At 33.9% G+C, this 16,781-nt stretch overlaps 1 protein-coding gene across 1 annotated transcript in view; it reads left to right on the top strand.

Annotated features, from left to right (window-relative positions):
- Window positions 1-1,125: 1,125 nt before the first annotated feature.
- Window positions 1,126-16,781, top strand: part of ARHGAP15 (Rho GTPase activating protein 15) — a 759,615-nt gene continuing 743,959 nt past the window's right edge. Inside the window, exon 1 of the mRNA XM_056117651.1 lies at window positions 1,126-1,191. The gene's annotated coding sequence lies outside the window, so the exon portion shown is untranslated. The remainder of the gene's footprint in view (window positions 1,192-16,781) is intronic.

Here is a 16,781-nt window from a genome sequence, read left to right as displayed (position 1 = left end):
TCCGCCGGGCTAGCTGCGCACAAGGCAAACACCCCGCTGCTGTGCTATTGCTCCAGCCTTTAAATTCTGAATTGCCTGTGGAAGACTTCTGAACAATGTTCCTTTGATATTGGTAAAATGAAGAATCCAAGGGCAGAGACTATTGATATGCTTAGAGAGAGTCTGAAGCAAGTATGAAAACATTTTCCCAATCAGATTAGAATGAAAGAGAGAATGCAATAGCCAAGCTAAATAACAGACAGAACTCTGCAGCAGAATGGAAGAAACTAAAATTTATATCAGAGACCTTGAGGATAATATAGAGAACAGCATTCAAAAAAGGAGTGGGAATAGAATTTAAGTCAACACTGTGTAAGAGATTTATAGAGCCAGGCACAAGCCCTGAGTACCACCGAGTATTGCTCACCCACCCGCTGAAAAAAATATTGAGCAGATTTAAATATGGTTTAAATGACACCTCTATGAGCCCTCACCAGCCAAATCAAGAGCACGTTACAGCTGTGCTAGATGAGTATCCTCTTTCCCAAAAGAGAGCACCTGGGCTTTAAACTGCTAGTTCTAATATAGCCTGCGGTAGTACCCATGAACTTCCTAACTGGAGCACCTCTTTGTGGTTCGGTTCACTTGTGAGACGACTGTACCAGCGTTGTGAATTAGAGGTGGCTTCCTGCCTTCCTGTGTCAAGAGTTACAGCTTCCTGATTTCATGGGTACATGCTCGGGCTGACTGAAGGGAGTAGAGACAGGTTTCTGAGCCCTTGCTAGAAGTTGGAGAAAGAGGAAGTTTCTTAAGTGTTGAGTAGCTTGCTCCTCCTGGCCACTATATTATTAATCACACATTTCCCCTGATCAAATCAGAACGAATGAGCCTTTATAAGCATGCAGGGTTCAAAACTTGGAAATCGCACTGAAAATAAGACCATTGTTGAATGGCAATTTCTCCAAATCCAGTAGCGATGTGCTGTGCACAGTTAACTGTAGCTACACAGGAAGTGGTTTTATTTAAAAGTTTTTGCATTCACCCTCACCCCCACCAACTCGCACCTTTTTTTTTTCTACCAGTATTGAAATTAGGCGGCATCAAGGGTAGGCCCATCTGACAACACGTGACTTGCCTGTGTTCCGCTTTTAAGAGTCATTAACAGTTACGAGTTGATGGCAGTTTCAATTATCAAGTCATAACTGAGGAAAGGTAAGTGAGTTTTATATTTAAACTGAATTTGAAATTTAAATTTGAAAATATTTCGTAGTGTATCCTACTCTTTTTGTTGTGTACAAATGAACAATTCAACAAAGAATTGTTCTTCATGTTTTCCCCTGTGAATGAAGCATCCATTTACTTCCTTTGGTGTAAATATATTCTGTTAGTATTTGTAACTTTTAAATTCTAAATCCCTCTTTTAAGATATGAAAGGACCAGTTGCTAAGAAGTCAGAATGAGGTATAGTTTTATTTTTGAAATGCATTTCAAAATACTAAAGAAACTATTAAATGCATTTCAAAATACTAAAGAAACTATGAAAACCTGCATTTTAAGTTGATATGTTTGTAAAAATACATGTACTATTCTATTCAAGATACATATAATACAGATAAAATGGCATTTTTAATAATAAATAAATCTGAGTTGCAGTGTAAAAATACTCTCTTTGAAGTATTAAAATTGGCTTTAGAAAGCCTTTAAAAGATTAAAAAATGTGTTGTTTATTAAATAAATATTAAACAGCAGGAAAGTTTTAAAATGCAAACGAAGGCTAACTTGACATTTGAATATTTTTTCCTAAATGTTCTTTAAGATATAGAATAAAAGGAGGGCAAATGTCTATTTCATAAGCAAAACTGTTTAAAAGAGAAGTCACAGCTGATTAGGCTTCTGGGAAATGAGGCAAATTAGAAAGGGAGACTTCTGTTATTTATGTGGTTTTACAACTTTTTTTTTATATTTTCCAAAATAATAACCTTAGAAATTAAAAAGGTTTTGTTAATCATAAAATGACAGGAACTTTTCTTGCGATTCCTTGCTTTAACAGAATATCTTTGTGTGCTATAGCTTATGTACAGAAAATATAAAAGTATTGTTAATCACAGAGACCAATACATAAATAAATTCAACTATACACTTTTAAAGAATTTTAATAAAACCCCCAGATACAATCCACTGTACCCTAATATTGTTTTTATTGTGCTGTTTGATGGTGGAAGTGATAGTGTCCACAACACCTATTTTTTATGTGTTATTAAAAAATGGTTACAGGGTTGATAAGTAGCAACAATTTTCTTTTCTTGTATTATCTTCTACTGAAAGACATATATTTTTTTGATGTGGTCAATTTAGCAGAAAATTATTAAGCATGCTAGCACACTTCATTTTAAGACCTCCTCAATTGACAGTCCTGAAGGGGATTACTTGTTGACTATTAAAATGACCCTGGATAAATAGAGATTAGGACTTGATGTTCTATACAGTCTTTTTTGTTAGGGCATGAGAAAACCCTGGTAATATGTATTCGCTTTGATATTCTGATTAGCTTTTCAATTTGTTGCATTTCCTCACAATAGTAAGCATTATTTAAATCTGTCTTCAATATTGTGGTGTTGAATTGCTGAATCCATAGAAGATGTATAATTCAGATAGTATTTGTTGATATGTTATTACTATATTTTATTTTATTATAGAACATTACATGAATAAATATATAATTATATAAACATTGGTAAAGAGAAAGGTCCTCATAATAATTTGTCACTGAAAAGAAAAAGTCCACTAAAGTATTTAAAATCACTCAATATATTATATTTCCCAATTTTTTAAAAAGAATATTTCTTGCCAGAAACTGCTAAACTGAAATATAAATATTATATAGAGTATGTGTAAATTTAAGAATTAATTATTTCTTAGTATGAATTTATAAAGACAAACAATAGAGAAAATAGAAACACAAATTAAGGCAATTTCAGAGATATTTGAAGAAAATTATTTATTATTCCTTGAATTTACAGACCAAGTTTTAAGATATTCAATTAATAGTGAATTATCATAGCACTCTATAACCTTATACATGTTAAGTGTATAAATGAAAAATTTTGGTGAAATAATAACCACACAGTGTGTGTCATTTGGAAACTCATTTCCCAGATGAACTGTAAATACGAATATATATGTATATTTATGTTTCAGCTGTGACTAGCATTCAAAAAAATTTGGAGATAATTGTATTTTAATATCCTATTTTAGTTCTATCGTTAATGCTATGTATGCATACATACATACTACTCTGTCCCTAACTTTGTGTCTCCCAGACTTAATGTTTAGAAGGATAGACTCCACTTGTTCCTTCCATTCTGATCCTATTGCCCTTGAAACACATCCATTTTATTTCTTAGTTCCTAGGCCATGTGACACAAATAAACTATAAATACAAGAAGAGGGTGAAAACCTTTTTGACTTTTGTTTTAACAACTTGTATAGGCAACCTCTTCTTTTGCCAGTAGAATATTAATACAAATCTCTTAGTGAAGAGAATCCACAGGTACAACCAACACAAGGAAGAAAGCAATGTCAAGACAAAGTCCGAAAAACATTTGGGAGCATATAGAATAGTTTCTTAGCTATTTGTCAAATTCATGATAATCAAGTATAGAATTGCGGAGATTCTTTTTTATATGAAAGGTCTGTTACTGAAATGTTTCCATTCATTAAAGATGTTCTTAAGAAATAGCACTTTTCTTGTAGTAGATGAAAATTAATTGCAGAATATCTTCATCTTATTTTGTTATTTTTAAACACTTAGAGAACATTAGTATGATAATTGTTCTTTATGTCTGTATCATTTTGTGGCCACACCTAGCAGTGCTTAGGGTGTACTCCTGGCACTGTGCTCAGAGGACCATATGCAGTCCTGGGATTCAAATTGATGTCAGCTACAGGCAAGGCAAGAGCCTTAACCCTGCATTTCCTCTACAGTTCCTTCTGTCTATTTTAAGGATCATTTAATATCCCAATACTAAATCTTTTGATACAACAAGCATATCAATTTTGTTTGTTTGGGGTCACACCCAGCTCTATTCAGGGCTTACTCTTGGCTCTACTCTCAACTATCATTCTGGTGGGGCTCAGGGCCATATATGATACAAAGATTTTGAGTTATGGTTAGCTGTGTTCAAGGCAAGCATCTTTTACCTGCACGTTCTCCATCTAAGAAGCATATTCTTTGCATTGAAAAATGTTACCTGGGTAAATGTTAAGATGTAATCAAAGGAGCTTATTCTAAATTTCAGTTTACAACAGGAAAAACTGTTTCAAATGTCTGTGGTTGTCTGAGTCACCATCCTGTAGTGTTCTGGTGTGTTCATGGCCCATGACCCTGGCCATGGAAGGAAGGAACAGGTCCATAGGCTGGAAACCAGTGGCAGTTTATTCAAATCAATCAGGACTATTATAGAGAAATTATGAAGAGATGGGGACAGCATGTACACATAGGTGTGGTTGAACATTAACATAAACGATGAAGAGATGTAAAATCCTTCCTTCAGGGGAAATTCTTCTAGGATATCCACTAATATCAAATTACAAATAACATGCTATTACTTGTCTAGGCAATAAATATCAGCATTTATAGCACAGCGGTAGGGCGTTCGCCTTACAAGCGGCCAACATGGCCGACCCGAGTTCGATTCCTCTGCCCCTCTCGGAGAGCCCGGCAAGCTACCGAGAGTATTCGATATGCCAGACACAGTAACAACAAAGTCTCCAATGGAGACGTTACTGGGCCCGCTCGAGCAAATCGACGATCAACGGGAGGGCCTTTACCTTTACCTTATTGTGTCACTGAAAAATCCAAAGAAAACACAGTCAGATATCAAGCGTCCAGGATCTCAACTAGTATTGCAGGATTAAATAGCATTTAAATCCTGGATCCAGGAATTTACATATAGTCAGGATACAGTCTTATTTGTTTTCATTTTTTTAATTGTTTTTTAATTGTTTTCCCCCTGTGCTATAAGAAATTTCTGGTGGAAACTAACACTCAATTGACAAGAAAAATTTAAGTTTGCAGGTAGCCCTATCCATAACTTTGTAACAAAAGAATAGCTTTCTCCTGTCACCATATATGAATCTCTCATTGAGAACCTATTAAACTTCACTGGGTCAAGAGATCAGAGCTGAGTTGATCACCAGATCTGGGTTACAAATCTATTTAAAGAAGAGGATTTATACATAAACACTGAAAAACTTCCCCCTAGAAAAAGGTGACATATAAATAAAAGGCACAGAAATCCATAACACAGGAGGAACACCTGCATTTATAAGTGTTTCATGTGCAACTTGGTCAAATTCTGTGATCATAAAAATCAGTGTCAATTTACGAGTAAGTCTGAATGAAATAGAAGTTTCAATTAAACTAAATATAAAATAATTTTCAATAGTTACTACATATATGAGTATCCCTCTACTATATTTATCCTATATAAACTTAGAATATAGTATCAGCATTAAATATAAATAAAACTTAGAATGCCAATAAAATGTAAATAACCATTAAAATATTCAAGAAATGTTCTATTTAGTCTTAGAAATTCATCATATGTTGTATTCCATATGCCAGGCAAAACAGCTAGAACATTTTTAATTGTTGCATCATTTGATCATATCCTGTCAGAGAAGTCAGGACAATGTTAGAGGAATTATTTGTAGTCATTTTAAAGGAATCTGGAACTGAGAAGATGATAAATAGTTCAAGGGGTAGTGACTGTGTCAAAGAACAAAATTTGGAGTGGCAATTTCCAGGTAGGAGAGGGCTATCTAATTTCTTTCATCTAGAAGTATACTAGCAAGAGGTTAGGGCAAAAACATTGTTTGATATAATAACAGAGTGGACATACAGGTCATATTATGACTCAGAGTTATAAATAACAATGAAATTGTTGAGCAGGGGAAAACCATTATTGGATATCTATGTTTTGTATCTTCACTAGATACCTATCAACAGGATCATGGACTTCTTTAGTGGTGACTAATTGTTCATGGAGGATTAAGATGTTTGCAGTAAGTGAAAGGAAATAGTTTTGTAGGTCAGACACTGCCCTTCATCTCCAGGGCCTAGGGTTTCTAATATAGTCTGTAGTTATAATGAATTAGTTTTTTTTCAATTTATAAATGTCCTTTGTTTTTATTTTGAAAACAGGTGATTAGGCAAAATGGCTAAAAAAAGCAAAGATACAAACTTCTAGAGAAATTTTTTTCACATTCTTATTTTTATATCTCTCTTTCACCTCAGCTTAAACCAAAAGGCAACCACTTTTCAATTATTTTTAAATATCTCCTAGTTTCTTTACGCAAATAGAGTACAGTACATTTCCTCTCTTAACGAAAAGGTAGCACACTATAAAGACTTCTCCATTTTGCTTTTCTCTTTTCGCAGTTTATTGGAGATTTCAGTTTTAAAGTATTTCACTCAGTGATTTTATCATAATTTACCAGTTCATTATTAATAGTCAGGGTGTTTCCAATTTGTTGAAAATGCAATGATTTATTTAATGTCACCATATATACTTAAAATTATCTCAATAGAACTAAAATCTAAAAATTATTTATGAACTAAGAGATAGAAGAGTTTGATAGTTACTGACAAACCACCATTATGTTGACCTTTATGTAGTTAATGAGAATACTAGTGGAAGATGCATGCATACCTTTCCCAATATATTGTTTTGCCAGACTTTTAAGGTTTTGCTAAAACTTGCTAATACTATTTTTTCTGTAAAAAATCATACATAATTTACTTTTATTTAACATCTCCACCAGTACTACTGATGTTGAACTCTTTTGAGTGAAGGTTTACTTGTGTTTCTTAGAACTACTTATCTCAACTTCATAATTAAGGACAAATCCCAAGAATGATACCTGAATTTTGAAAATAAACTAATTTAGAAATGGTCATAAATATAAATGTTGAAGTAAAACTGAAGTTTAATGGAATGATAGTGAAGAAACAAAAAAAATATAGACAGAAACCCAACAAAGTCTCAGAGAAGACTAAGACAAATGGGTATAATCACTAATTCAAGTAGATAAATTAACCTGAAACAGAAGGAAGAACACTTTAATGAGTGTATATAAAGATAAATTAGATGTAGATAAGATGAAGTGAGGAAAGGAAATTGAGGGAATACTTCTTTCATGATTTGGTTTCTATCTTCTCTATAATGATAGAAAATCTCATTTGATAGGGATACTTACAGCATACCAATGACTTAGCACAATATACAAGTTTAGGAACTTACCTTTCAGTAGCACACTCTGTCTTGCATGAAGCAAAGATTATAATCACTGTACTATCACTCTGGACCCATCTTGTGTGTTTTAAAGTTGTGTTTCTCTTTGGTGATTATAAGTCCAATTCAATTCAATACTACATGATTCTTCTGAGCTTCACTAAGTATATTGTGCTGTGCTAACAATTCTTGAAACACAAAGAATCAAAATATTCTCTAGTCAGTAAAAACTTTTCAGATATTTCAATGAAGGATTTATAATGCTGGTGAAATCTGAATTCGTTTGGGCCCCCAGGATTATTGAATGCATCTATGGGTAAAAACTGCATGCACTGCAGGCGATGCAAAAGACTAGGGAAACAATTAGTAGGACAAGGAAGGTACAGGAAAGAAACAAGTCCAGAAAGGGGCCACAGTCAACAAAAGACTGAGAAACACTAATTTTGTCCCCCAATTTAGTAATTTGTATATAATTTTATTTTTACAACCATTACAATATGTACTGTGTTTGGCATATTGAATACGTCACTGGTAGCTTGCCAGGCTTTGCCTTGTGGGCGAGATACTCTCGGTAGCTTGCAGGGCTCTCCGAGAAGGGCGGAGGAATCGAACTGGGGTGGGCCATATTGGCTGTGTGCAAGGCAAACGCCCTACCCGCTGTGCTAAGTATTCCACAACATGCCTTTGCCAGAATCCCAGAGGTTTCCTTTTACCAAATCCTATGACCTTTTATTTTACTCATGATATGAGATGTATATGATATAATCAGTCACTGTTTCTTGGGCATCTCTTTTTATATTACTCTGCACTATTTTACTCCTACAGTTTTTATCTAAATTTGATGAGGAACATTCTCCGTTTTCTTTGTTTTAAAGCCAGACCTTTAAACACTGGAAGATTGCCTACAAGCAGTCTTTAGAGTTATACTGCTCCCATTTCAGATCTTCTCTTAAATGTTAATTCCTAGGTGATCTTATTTGGTGTTACGAGTAATACTATATTTATTTATTTAGAATCAAGACTGAAACTTTTCACTACTACCAAAACTTTATATGCAATTGCTGCTCACATCTTCCCTTGAACATTCCATTGATATGTCAAAGTATAATAGTTCTTTCCTCTTCCCAGCTTACAATCAATCCAACCACGCTTCTGTATTTTAATGAATTTGAATTTATTTTTCCACCACTCACCTATGGTAAATTCTCAGGTCAATAAATTGAAAACTACCTTCTAATCAGTTCTTTCACTGATACTTCTTACCAACTCATCAAACAGTGTACACACTAGTTATTTAAATCCCATTGGGGCTGGAGCAATAGCACAGCAGGTCTGGCAATTGCCTTGCATGCGGCTAACCCGGGTTTGATTCCTAGCATCCCATATGGTCCCCTGAGTACCTGGCAATGCACAGGGGTTATTCCTGGCTCTGTGTACAGAGCCAGGAATAACCCCTGTGCATTGCCAGGTGTGACCCCAAAAAGCAAATAAATAAATAAATAAATTCCATTATCCCTGTTAACTTTTCTCAACAATGGCTCTTTAAAGGTTACTGTTTTTTTCCTTTCTCTCTCTCTCTCTCTCTCTCTCTCTCTCTCTCTCTCTCTCTTTTACCCATACCTGGCAGTGTTCAGGACTTATTCCTGGAACTGTGTTTAGAAATCATACGTGGTTTTGAGACTTCAACTGGGACTGGTCGCATGAGAATAATGCCAGAACCACTATCTATCTTTCTGGTTTCAAATATAGAGTTAATGGAATATTTTATTTTATGTTAATTTTTCTTTATTTATATGAGAGTTCTTTAAAATTTTGCTTATGGAATTGTAAAGATATACTATAATATATGCTATTTTGTGAGTTAGAGTGATTTGCTCAACAGACTATATATGTGAAAATCCCAGTTTGAATCCCTGGTAATACATGGTCTCCTGAGCACCTTCAGGAGTGATTTCCAAACACTGATAGCTGATAGATGTGAACCCCAACACCTCCAAAATATATACACGTGACCTTTTATAAAATTCAATTTTACATAAAACTACAATTATCAATTCAGTTTCTAGAGGGAAAAATCATATACAACATATAAATCAATGCTTACAAAATGTCAATGACTCTAGAAAGCTAAAGCAATAGCAATTTATTAAACCCTTCAGTGAGGATTTTTTTTGCTTGAGATGTACTTTTCTTTGTTATAGTTTACAATTACATATGTCATATCACGGTCCTCCTGTTGTTCATCGATTTGCTCGAGCGGGCCCAGCAACGTCTCCATCGTGAGACTTGTTGTTACTGTATTTGGCATATTGAATATGTCACGGGTAGCTTGCCAGGCTCTGCCGTGTGGGTGAGATACTCTCGGTAGCTTGCTGGACTCTCCGAGAGGGGCGGAGGAATGGGCAAGAAAACCATCATAAGCCTTGTGGATGCTGAAAATAAAGTAGTTCACATAACATTTTACGCATCACAATTTCAAATAGTCATTATTACAACAATCGGTTTTTATTTGTTTTTGTTTATGGGTCATACCAGGCTGTGCTCAAGATTTACTTCTGGCTCTTACTCAGGGCCCACTTCTAGATGTGTTTGGAGGGACCATTGCTGTGTTGGGGATCAACCTCAGTTTAGAAAGCAAAAGTGCTCTATTCACTGTGCTATATCTCCACCCCCTAAAATACATTTTTAATCTGTTCATGTATTTTTATTTTCATATAGCTTGATTGAATTTCTTGGACTTCTTAGCAGATGTCCTCTTAGAGAAATAAATTGTGCATTAAGCAAGAGTTAAAAGTAAATAAAAACAGGTAGCATTAAATTACTTATTATCATCTAGTTTTAATCTATCTAATTATCTAATTATCCTAACTCATTTAATTCTTTTACTTTTCAAAAAAACATTATTCTTGGGATCAGATACATAAAACAGTGTTTACAGTATATGCTTTGCATACAGTAGACACTGGTTTGATCTCCAGCACCATATATATTTCATAACCACTATCATGTGTGATTGCTGAGTGGCTCCTGAGTTACTCCTGAGCACCACCAAGTGTGGCGCAATTCTGCCCACCACGTAGCAAGTGGTAGTGATTGTCTAACTACTAGCCCAAGTGAGCTTCTTAAAATTAAAAATCATACAAATCTACTACCAAACCTTTACAAATAGCTTCCTATTAAGCTTAAAATTAATTCAGTTTCTTTTCATAATTTGACTCACTCCCTATCTCATTACTCTGTTTTTGTTTTCCCTGATAGCATTTTGGATACGGGAAATTGTATTAAAACAGATTCAAATATTCGAATATATATTAGCATTTTTATTGGCTATCTTCACTTTAGATTTAATTGTCCAGAAGGATACTGACCTTGTCTGACTTTCTCTTGATCTTAAAAATTGATGGATTTCAAGATGTAGAAGCTAGAAACACAATTCAAAAAAATTATACTTTATGAGTGCATTTTGATTAATGTGGCAGTATTGAAAGATTTTATTACTCGTTTTACTGTTTCTAAAACTCTGAACAAATAAACCACCATGTAAAAATAGATTGTTATAAACTGATAGTAAATTTCAACCAAATTTAAGAAATTACATAATCTGTTTTTTAAAACCATGATATTGAAATTAAGAAATTTTATCTTTATATTAGATTTATTTTCTACAACATATGGAACTTTCTGTTCTAGTCTCTAATTACTGAGTCAAAATGAAAAAATATATATACTAAATAAGTCAGAATGGTAAAATGCTCAGGAAATTAGGTGCTGAGTCAAGGGGAAACTTTGTTTCTATTCATTTGTTTCTGCTTTAGGTTATTTCATGTTGAAATTTTAAGAACTAAAAACTAATTTAGGAAGCCTATGTTCATTTATCTATAAATATGCTAGGAAATTAAGTAATATGAGACCTTATGAATACTTCCTATTAGTACTTTGGTGGATCTCCTAAAAAATGGGATGTGGGCAGGAAATTGAAAATTGATTACCCAGGGATGTCTCCAGTTGTATGGTAGGTACAATGGTATTATCAAAAATAGACAGCATTTCCTTATTTGTAAGCAAAGGGTGTCCATGTCTGTAAAATGGATGTTTTTAGTAAAAATAAGAGCTATAATTTATTTAATGTGTACTGTGTCTTTGAAATTTTTGAAACCAAATAATATTTGATATCTACATAAAAAACTATGTAAAGAAGCTTAAGTATTCACATTTTAAAAAATAAGACTAATTAATTATGTGACAGATTTACAAATTAATTTGAAAGGTTGTGTCATGATTTATAGACAACTTCAAATTATTTTTATGCAGCTATGCTACAATATGCAAGCATGTACATATTAACAAGTCAAGCAGTACTGGAATTTAGTTATGTGTCTTTATAGCCTACCAGTATATGAAAGTATACTAGTTTGTCCGATTACTAAAACAATACTATCTATAGAAATCTGTATATTATCACCATATATAGTTTTACAGGTAGAGATGTCATAAATTATGTGATGAACATAACATTTTGGCTTTTTTTTGTGATACTACAGATATATTTACTATTTCTCTTTTTCTATCTCATTAAGATTTTTGTTCCCAGTTCTCCAATCCTCTAAATTCTTAGATCCCCAGCAATAACTTTATACAAATGGATATTTTTTACTGGAAATGTGGTCAGTTTACAAAATCTGAAGTCCCCAGATTTTGAGGACTGATTTTGAGGAATGATGTTGAAAATATTTCACAGAGACTTTGAACTATCTTAAGATTAGCTTTACATTGGTTATATGCTAAGATTATAAATTATTGACAATGGAGTAAATAAAACGTACTATTTAAAATTATTTCATGCATTACATTTTATTTCTGTTGTTGGTATCAAAACTCCTTAAATTACATCTGTGGCTCACATCATAATTCTAGTGATTGTTTCACCATCATCGCTTCTTGCAAGTTGGTTTTAGCATTTTTATGATTGAAACTTAATCTCTTCAACATAGTCTTTAGATGTCTATCTTTGTCACTACTCTTCTATCTCAATATTCCCAAATAGTTCTCCTCCCTCCATCTCTCCCTCCTTCCTCCCTTTTTCCTTGTGCTGGGGAATAGACCCAGGGCTTCACTCATGCCTGACATGTACTCTGTTGTTGAACTATAACTCTCACATTCTGCAGTTTCTTTTCTTTCCTCTTTTTATTTTGGCTCATAGCTGATGGTACTCAGGGTTTTCTTCTAACTGTGCACTCAGGAATCACTCCTGGCAACCTTAGGGGTCCATATGTGGTACACAAAGCAAGAGCTCTGCTGATTGTACTGTCACTCTGCCCCCTAGAGTTGTCATTTCCAATTGTCACTTTATATGTACCCACAAGAAGACTGGAGCAATTTAAACTTAAAATATCCCGAGTTAAAGTAGCAATTTTCCATATGGAATACTTCTTTTTCTCCTTAAACTTCATTTAAAATACTTCTAGTACTAAAACCATTTGAGCAAACAATTTTGAAATATATGTGGATTTCTGAATATCTGTTTTTGCATTTATCCTATTTATAGTTATGACTTTGGGGTAATCATTTCATTGTTTCTACTTTTTCCTTATTTAATAGTTACTAATTTGATTATTGGAGTGATAGCACAGCGGGTAGGGTGTTCGCCTTACAAGTGGCCAACATGGCAGACCTGAGTTCGATTCCTCCACCCCTCTCGGAGAGCCCAGCAAGCTACCGAGAGTATTCGATATTCCAGACACAGTAACAACAAAGTCTCCAATGGAGACGTTACTGGGCCCGCTCGAGCAAATCGACGATCAATGGGAGGGCCTTATTATTATTATTTGATAATTAACTTTTTGCTAGATGATGACAAAGATTTCTGACTTCTTTTTATATAAACCGTATTTCTCTTACTCCCCCCTTTATTTATTTTTCATTTATCTTCAATGTAAATATTGGGGTCAATTTAGTACAAGTAAGTATGTCTATCATCTATATTATGTAAAGAGTTTTAAAAGTAATTTATCATACTTTTTTTACTTCAATTATGTAAGAAAATTGAGAAAAGGTGCACATGATCTTTCAATATATTTAATAGATGACAATGAAGCATAGATGAATGTAATTGTTTGAGAATTTATTGAAAATGTATTTCTCCCAAGTTCTATACTATGATTCTTTTATTACTGATAGAGATAGTGATATTTTAATCACAGAATAAAGTCAGATTAACAAAAGTTAAGCCATGGGTTCCACTATTTGCTAGACATTATGTGTGTTATTTTCTGTAAACCACTTAATCTTTCTGAGCCTGATATTATTCTTTATCTATAAAATAGAGATAGCATTGTAAATAAAAATACAATTATGTATAAAAATTACATAGTTTATAGCACATAAAAATTACTCTTTAATCGCCCTTTTTTCTGACATGAGGACAATGTAATAAATATGGGGGCTGGAGAGAAAGTACAAAGTATAGGGCACTTGCCCTGTACTCATTTGCCCTGGGTTCAATATACAGAATTCCACAGAGTTCCTTGATTCCCACCAGGAATTTTCCTTGATTACAGAGCCAAGAGTGAGCACTGACAACTGTCAGGTGTTGCCCCAAAACTAAACCAAAGCAAAACAACAACAAAAATATAATAGATGTTCTACTCAACTATTTTAAATCATGCTTATTTCTCCTTTGATAAAAATTAATGCCACATTTAGTTGGGTTTACATCAGTTCTAAGTGTTATGATAAGACTATGAAACTCATCAAAACACTATCTTGCTCTAGTTTCATTTCCTCAATACAGATGTGTGGGGATATAGTATAATGTGCAAGGAAGAAGAGAGAAAGCGTACATTTTTGTTTATCAGTGTTTGGTTGGTATGGAAATTTTTCTTTGAGTATTTCAACACATGTTCTCACAAAAATGGCTTTTTCATTTTGAATAGTTGTTATTCACCACACTGAGCAATTAAAAAGCAGTATGAACTGGAGAGATAGTACAAAAGTGTTTGCTTTGCATGCTGTTGATTATTAATGTGGATCCCTGTGACTGCATAGTCCCCTAAACATAGACAGAAGTTGCCCTTGAATATCTCTGGACTTGACCCAAACCTCCATCTCCTCAGAACCCCACAAAATAACAAAATGTAATAAGTAGACATTAACATTTGAAGCTGAAACGAAACAACAAAAAATAAAGACAGAAAATAAAATGTACACGGTGTAGAAGAGATCCCCAACAAAGTAAAATTATCTTCATCTACTTTTATATTTTATTCCATTTTTGCCTAGCATGATAAAACATTATCATAGTGATTCATGAGGCATGCATGTGACGGTCATAGAAAAATTATTCTGAGAAGGATAAATATCAGAGGTAGGTAGAAAGTACAAAGTCTATGTTGTTGATGTGTTTAGAGATATCAGTTTTTTCATTTTTTTCCTTCTGGGGAAACTATTTAAGATTCCATATAAGAAACAGGTAGGACAGGTGTGAAGACCCTTGCCTTGCACACAGCCAATGCTGATTCAATCTCCTTGGCACTGTATATGATTCTTTGAGCACTACCAGGAGTGATCCTGGAGACAGAGTCAGAATTAAATCCTGAGTATCACTGGGTGCAACCCAAAAGCCAAAGGAGAAAAAGGATTCCATGTATGAATCTTGAATGAATCCGTTAATCTCAGTCTATTTCTGCATGTAGCATTACAATTGATAACCAATTAATTAGAGCAGGTGTGGCAGTAGGGATGTAACTTCCAAAACACTTGGGCCATAAATTTCTAGTGGTTTCCCCTTGGAACACAAGTAATGTCCTAAGGTAGGAGAGCTTTAAGATAGAATTATAACTTTAATAAAGGGATTAGCAAATTAGTAACAATTTAAGATGAAGCTTAGTCTAAAAGGAAAACCATAATTTAGCATTACAGATGGATAGAGAATATCACTTGAAGCAGGGACTGGGGTGAGCAAACTTGCTTATTGTAACTCCTGACCACAATGCACTGCATTATAAATCCATTTGGCAGCTTTTGATGTGAAGAAGTAGAAACGTTAACATGGAAATTTAGTGACACTTGGAACTGGGACTGACAACCATTCTGATATTTTGGCAATTCTGAACTTGTTGGATGTGTTCATATTTCTGAGTGGATTAGAGGCAGAGAAATTCAAACAGACACCAAGTGCCTGTTATGTTCTAGATACAATCATAAAATGAACACTAAAATATAGTGTATGATTTATAGATCCTTTTGTCAAGTTTGGCAGAGGAAACACAACTCAAATAGAGAATAGAAAACAGTAGAAACGAGGATCTGATAATCTGAGAAAATACAAGAGGAGGTCAGAGAAGAAAGGTACAGAATGAGAATCTTGTTTCACAAAATCAAAGAACACAGAATAGTATCCTGCACCTGGTAAAAATATTATTTGGGGGGTAAAATGCAAGAATAAATAAAATAATGTCAGTCTTCTATAATCCTTTTCTCAAACAGTAGTGAAAATATAATCTCTTGTCCATTTTCAATCCTACCAGCTTGAGTTTTAAAATAATAAAATATGGAGAATGATACTGACTTAATATTTAGCATAAACTTCTAAATATACAGTAGGAGTCACAATGTCATCAGTCATAGGAGACTCAGTCGTAAGTGCCCTCAGGTAAGTTGGAACTAACAGGAAGGGAGAGAAGCAGCCCTATGTACGTAGAAACTGCTTCCCCAGGTTATGATGACCATGACACCTTGACCAGTTTTTTCTATCTTACAATTATTCAAGAGAAGACAAAGTCATAAGCACCCACTTTTTTCCCCTAAAATTGAAAAATCTCATTTCCAATTGGAAACTGATTCAAAACATTCAACAACATTGTTCAGGCCCAACAACATATGTCTGTGGGTTGAAATTGGTTGGTTGTCTGCCAGTTTTCCATCTATTCTTGAATTTTTAGCTACTCCTAAAGCAGGAGCAGAGTGTAATGATTAGAGACAACTAGAGTTCCCAAAATAACTTCTGTATATATAATAAATCCTGATAAGATGTTTAGAGATGGGTTAGCATACTGGTCTATGAAAGAGAAACCATCACTTTAGTATAGCATTTTCATTTAGGTATTTGTTTTGTCTAGCTTTCTTGAGGTTTAGTTTTCTAACCTGAAGGAAGAATTTTTAAGGCATATTTTTAAACCTCAAATATCCTCAAGCAGTTAACTTATTAAAATAATATAAGACCATGCAATCCCTATTTACGTGATATTTTCAAAGTTACATGATATATTTGTCCCTGATTTCAAGTTCCCCTTGTGGTAATCTTATCATCCTGTACTTCATATCCCTGCTATGACAGTCTTCTGACCTCTCTCTTCTGCCTGTATTTCTTGCCAAAAATTAAGCCTGACTTGAACAAATACTCAACATTTAGAATGCTGACAGTCACAAACTTCTCAAAAAGTTAATTAAAATTTGAATTTATGATTATATCCCTCTCAAATTATATGTAGTTTTTTTCCCATCTATTGA

Source organism: Sorex fumeus, unplaced genomic scaffold (genome assembly GCF_029834395.1).
Source record: "Sorex fumeus unplaced genomic scaffold, SorFum_2.1 ptg000035l, whole genome shotgun sequence".
NCBI classification, from domain to species: domain Eukaryota; kingdom Metazoa; phylum Chordata; class Mammalia; order Eulipotyphla; family Soricidae; genus Sorex; species Sorex fumeus.
This window is presented reverse-complemented; position numbering and strand designations above follow the sequence as displayed.